The sequence below is a fragment of the Anomalospiza imberbis genome, chromosome 15 (genome assembly GCF_031753505.1).
Source record: "Anomalospiza imberbis isolate Cuckoo-Finch-1a 21T00152 chromosome 15, ASM3175350v1, whole genome shotgun sequence".
NCBI classification, from domain to species: Eukaryota; Metazoa; Chordata; class Aves; order Passeriformes; family Viduidae; genus Anomalospiza; species Anomalospiza imberbis.
In genome coordinates this window covers 11,202,032-11,207,661 of record NC_089695.1, presented here as the reverse complement: position 1 = coordinate 11,207,661, position 5,630 = coordinate 11,202,032, and the positions used below count along the sequence as shown (strand labels likewise).

The window sequence follows — 5,630 nt, the reverse complement described above, 5'->3', positions numbered from 1 at the left end:
CAAGACAAGAATGAAAACCAGGTCAGCTTTTTGGGAACTAGTGTTTTGATACTCTGTCATCCTGCAATTACAGGAAACGAGATAACCAAATTTTCAAAATCTAGTATACTGATACTGCTGATAATCTGCCTGTTGCTTTTGCTGACCAAGTGAGGACTGACTCTCCTCACACGGTCAGGTTCCTACTTGAGTTCTGAGGTTGACTCCAGCATCTGATGTCAACAGAGATGATATTCATCCTTCTGCAGAAGGCCTATATGTCACCAGAACTGAGTTTTAATATGGTGACTGAACTTTGTCCTGTTCATTACTGCCATCTAAGCAAGCTCCTTATCCCCACATGCTTCTGAAAAATGCTATGAATCTCTGGATGGCTGAGTTGTTGAAGGGACATATCGTTTCTCTCTTTGCTAACACAGCTGGTCAGTGCAGTGCACAGACCCACAAACATGAGGAAGTCACAGCTCTGCCATATCCAGTGTGAGGGCACGCTCTGTTAGATTAAAACTGATCTAATCCCATTAAAACCCCCAAGCTGTGCAAGTTCAGACAGCCTCACTCTCTTTGGAGTTCCTGAGTACATCTCTGAACACAGGAGAAAAAAAGGCAGATATTAATTACTGACTTAAAGCACAGACTATGACGAAACTAAGATTGCACTAGAAATGTTTGTGAAGAGATTTTTTTTTCAGTAAGGAATTTCTTTGGCTTGCTGTGATTTCCTTGTTTGTGCTATTTTCATGCAGATACAAGGATTTGTTGTATAACCAGTGTTTGCACAGGTCCTGTATTTTGATACAAATTGTCTAGCACCAGAGCTATCCTAAATGGTCATCGCAGTAAACAAAGCCCAGCCAGTGTGTGTTGGGTGAAAAGAGCAGATTTGTAGTAGAACAGCTGACAGGGGAAGAGACAGTGTGAGACTGCAGCCCTGAATCATGTCACTGACTTGAGGCAATGCAGATCAGCAGGAGACAGGACTGCAGCAGATGGTCTGGGTTTGATTAATCAAATGTCCTGAATTAAAGCCTGATTGTTTTTCTTTAAAAAAAGTAGGTTAAAAAAATAAAAGCAAGCTGACTATGTAAATGCATGCACTGTCTATTGCTGTTATTAACTGCAAATAACTGAAGGCTGAAGGAATCCTTGTTTTCCTGACAGATCTCAGCACATGGAACATCAGAGTGTTTAAAGAGATTTAAAACATTGTGGAGCTTAAGCATAGGTACAGCAAATTCTGCATCCTCTGGAAAGGTTGAGTGTGATGGGCTGGGAACCTGGTACAGGACAGGCAGGACTGTGCTAAAATACACAGTCTTGGGAGCTGCTCTGGGCCTCAAAACCCTGTTCAGCCCCAGATATTCACCACCCTGTGCTTGAATTCAATGTATTTGAGGGGCTGAGCCTTCCAGTGTGACTTCCAGAGAAGAAATCCAGACCTCAGTTCCCCATGGCTGAGATTGCATGTTTATTTTTTGCTTCTAAATAATGCACATTTCATTATAATTAATCATCATAACCCAAGAAAGGGGAGAAATTACAGAAGTGGTGAAAATCATATTCAGCTGTGATTTTCTGTCTCTAAAGCAGCAAAAGCCACCCAACATTTTAGGAGTGCAGAATTGAATTAAAACTATAGATTGATCATAAGTCCTCTCGGCTCCAAGCCAAGAATGGAGCTATTAATTCGACGCAAATTAATCTATGCAAATTTGCACACTGATTTAATGAAGAGACAGACATGCAATCATTTCATTACTTCTCAGATTTTCAATTAGATTGAATTCAGTAGCTGGCCACCATCATAGTCGCAGAGTTTTGCTAAAAGGTTATTTGATGAATATTTATGAATTTGTGACTCTGCTACAGCTGGGCTTAATCGCAAGTATCATACTTTCTGAGTACATGCAAACGATTCTTCAAATATCCTAATGCAGTGATTGATTTACCTTTTTTTTGTCTTGACTGCTCTATCTTTAATGCTGGTTATTACTCTGGTGTTCTGCTTGGAGACAAATGACTAGCTTAGGGGTAAGTGACTGTTTTAAATTATTACAAACACTGTCTTGTATCATGGCCATTTCAGTGTGAGACGTGATGTTCTGAACAGCTGGAAACGTGACAAATCACACTCAGAGTGCAAACAGATAAAAATTGAGACAACCCATAATACTGCCCTGGGCAAAAAAGGTGTCATTTCTACAGATGTCTGAGATTAGAGGGATGGATTCCCTTCTCATGGAGTTCCATAATGATATTCAGCTTGCAATCACACCTAAGGATGTGTTCAGCTGGAAGTCTGAGGCTGCCCACTCCAGTGAAGCCGGTACCTGCTTAGGCATTGTCCCAGTTTGGACTGATGCTTCTGAACCTTGTCAAGCTTTTGCTGAACTTAAAAGAGATAGGAAAAAAAATCAGTGACTGGGAATAGGAGCAAGTCCAACATGTCCTATTCCTGCTTTTCATTGTTTCAAGTTCTCAATTGTTGTAAGGATCCAGATTAAAAACTGAATGCACAATGCACTCGTGTACTGCAGGACCATTTTCGAGCTAGTGGTTGTTTGGGGAACAAACCAGGTGAGGAAGCTAAAGATTTAGTGTACACATGCATTACTCCCTCAGGAGTTCAGAAATGTTCTTCTCTGGACTCATTTAAGGCCACAGATGATCTCTAGCTTTAAATCTGAAGGTCCAGACACTTAGTTCCTCCAGGCAGCTACTTATATTTTTGATAGGCTTTGGTTTTTTTCCTTTCCTTCTTTCAACCTGCCTGTTTACAAGACATTAGCTTGGAGTTGGACCAGATCTCTTCTGGAGACAGCCAGAATCAGCAAAACTTATGCAAAAATACTGACTGCTCTGAGGTGGCTTTTACATCCCAAACGATAGACAGCATGTCAGAAACTTAGAGTAGAAAACATTTCATTTGGTGACAAGTTAAACAGGGACATGAGGAAAAAGGGATTGCATCATTATGAGCACTCTGAATCTCTGTTTTTCTATGTTTATCCATGTAGGCTCTTACAAAACCTCCAAAACCAGTGTCAGAGCATCTTCCTGTAACCACTGGTGTGCAGTTTAGCATCTGGCATGAGGGACTCCGTGTGTCTCTCTGTATCTCTTCTCAGTTGTGCTGTAAATGGGATTTGCTTTGGCTGTTCCTGAAGTCAGCCTGGAGAACACACAGCTGGTAGTTTGGATATGAGATGGGGAGGTTGTGATGCTCTTTAGATCCCAAAGAAAACAATTCTGATGTCTGAGGTCAGCATCTTCCTGTTTATCACAAACATCAAACTTTGCCTTGGACTTTAGCCCTTTACTGGTGCAATGCAAGTGAAAGCACAGGTATGAAAGGAAAATGGCTGTAATTTGTGAGCTTTACAAAATGAGATCTTGAACTGCACAAGGCAACATGGAAATAAGCCCTATATTTTATCCATTCAGAACTGGAAAGAGCAGGCTAGCAGGAGTGAAAACATAGAGATGTCTTAGTGAACTGTGATGGAGGTGACAATGGTAACTTCACAACTAAGCCAAAACTGGTGTCACTAGCACCTTCTGCCAGACTCTGTGGTGTGCCAGTTAAACCAGTTCTGTTGTCCTTTGGTTGACACCCACATGTATTATAATTACTCCCACATAACTACAACAGTGTGTCATTTTACCTGAGCAAGAGTATTTTCTCTGTGAGGAGCCAGAAGAGCAGGATGTATCTAGAAAGACAAGAAGTGGTGATAAGGAAGCGCTGACTGAAGGAGGCTGTGCCTCCTTTTAGATTTCACTCTCCACTGGAGCCAGGGAGTTAAGTTTATTCCTACTGTAATATGTGCCATGTTATATCTTCCCACTGACCTCTGTGTGCTATCCAGGCTATGAATTAAATCTTCTTTGTGTTGGAGGTGTTTAGCTGTGAAAATGGAAGAGCAGCAGACTTCAGAGGGTTAGGAGGTTACCAGGACAAGGAAGGCATATTCCCATTCTGCTGAGAGGGAGTCCTGTTCTCTTTCAGTGGCAAGGAGATTGGTCACTATTCACTAATAGGTCCTGAAATAAAGAATATTTATAAATTTTTGCAATCCCTTTACTCAGGAAGGTCAAAAGGGTGCTGCTTTCATTGCAGCCTGTTTCATGCACTATATAAACACCTGCAGGTCATGTCAGGCAGGACTCAGCTGCTCTGTGAGGGAATGCTGCATGATTTCAACACAGACCTGGACTGCCTGGGAAGAAGAGCTTATTCAATATAGGCTTAGGGAAAGCTTGTAGCAAATGTCAGTGGCAGGGTTTGTCTATCAGTTATGTAAATTGGAGTACATGGAAAGGAGGATTATCAAACTGGTAAAGCAATACTATCACCAGGATGGGATCTAAGGCTGAACCATTACAGGGAGGCTGGGCTGAGATGGGGCTGCAAAATTTGACTCTATTAAGGGGTTTCTGATTTCCACACCAATTTATTTGCATGATGTCTGTGAGTGTCTAATCCTTTCCTGCTTATTTATATTTTTCCCTGCTCTGGAGAATATCTTCCCTGAGCTTCCTCTTTAATGTAACAAAAGGAGGTTTCATCACTAGCCAGAGACGTGACCATACAACTTGGAGAGGTGTTGCTGCTTTTACAGCTCTGTTATTTGACAGTGCATGATGTTTCCACACTTTACTGGAGAGCTTGTCAAATGCCTCATTGCCCTCCTGAAAATCCCCTTTCTTCTGAGCAGTGGTGACAAATGACCATCACAGGGCCCATGGAGCAAGAGGGAAACTGTAAAGCTCAGTAGAAATTAATTTCCTGAAGCAACAGACTAAACCCCACGTTTGCACAGCCCCTGGCAGCATTTCTGCCTCCCTGTGGGAGCAATTGAAGTGTGTCTCCTGTGCTGATCTTGGAGCTGGTTTTGGCTTTTGTGGCTCACTGAAAGCACGTGGCATGTCCATCTTGGCACAGCCAGGTGCCTTTTCCAAACCCTTCTTCCAGGACTGAGCAAACTACAAACACCACAGGCCTGGTTTCCCTTTAAAAAGGAGGGATGTACAAGAAGCAGGACCACCCAGTCTAAGGGACAGGGAAGGTTTTGTCCCCAGTCTTTTTACTGGTCCATGCTGGTGTTTTTTTATTACTTATAATTATTATTATTTATTATTACCACAGCTGCCTCAGGAGGAAAGCACTGGTGCACTCCAGTAAAGGAAAGCAGAGGTAAGGAACATTTAAAAGGTACTTTTGCTGCCCAGGGCACAGTGCTGAGGGGCTGTCTCTGGGGGACTATCCCGTGGCTGTCCCCTCTGCCTGGGGGCCAGGAGGAGACCCCTCCCCTGTGCCAGATCCCTTGGGCAGGGTTAGGTGCCCTCTGCTGCCCTTGTCCCTCGCTGAGGCTCTGAGCAGGGCTGGCTGGGCTGTGCCAGCAGCAGCTGCTGGAGCAGTCACGGAGAAGCTCTTCCCATGAGGCAAACGTAACAAGGGAAATACCTTGTTTAAAAAGTAAAGAAAAAGTTGCCTTGTTTCCTGTGCCCGTTGCTGCATGGAGGGGCTTCTACTGCAGGGTCTAATCTTCTGCTGCTCCTGGCACTTGTCTGGATTTTGGGGGTGTTTCTCTCATGCCTGGGCTGCAGGTAACACTGTGCCTGCTTTG

At 43.3% G+C, this 5,630-nt stretch overlaps 1 long non-coding RNA gene across 1 annotated transcript; it reads left to right on the top strand.

Moving 5' to 3' along the window:
* The first annotated feature begins 687 nt into the window (after nt 1-687).
* LOC137482822 (uncharacterized) lies at nt 688-2,523 on the top strand. Its single transcript, XR_011004232.1, has 2 exons — nt 688-1,225; nt 2,087-2,523. It is a non-coding gene; the product is annotated as an uncharacterized lncRNA (long non-coding RNA).
* Nucleotides 2,524-5,630: the final 3,107 nt, after the last annotated feature.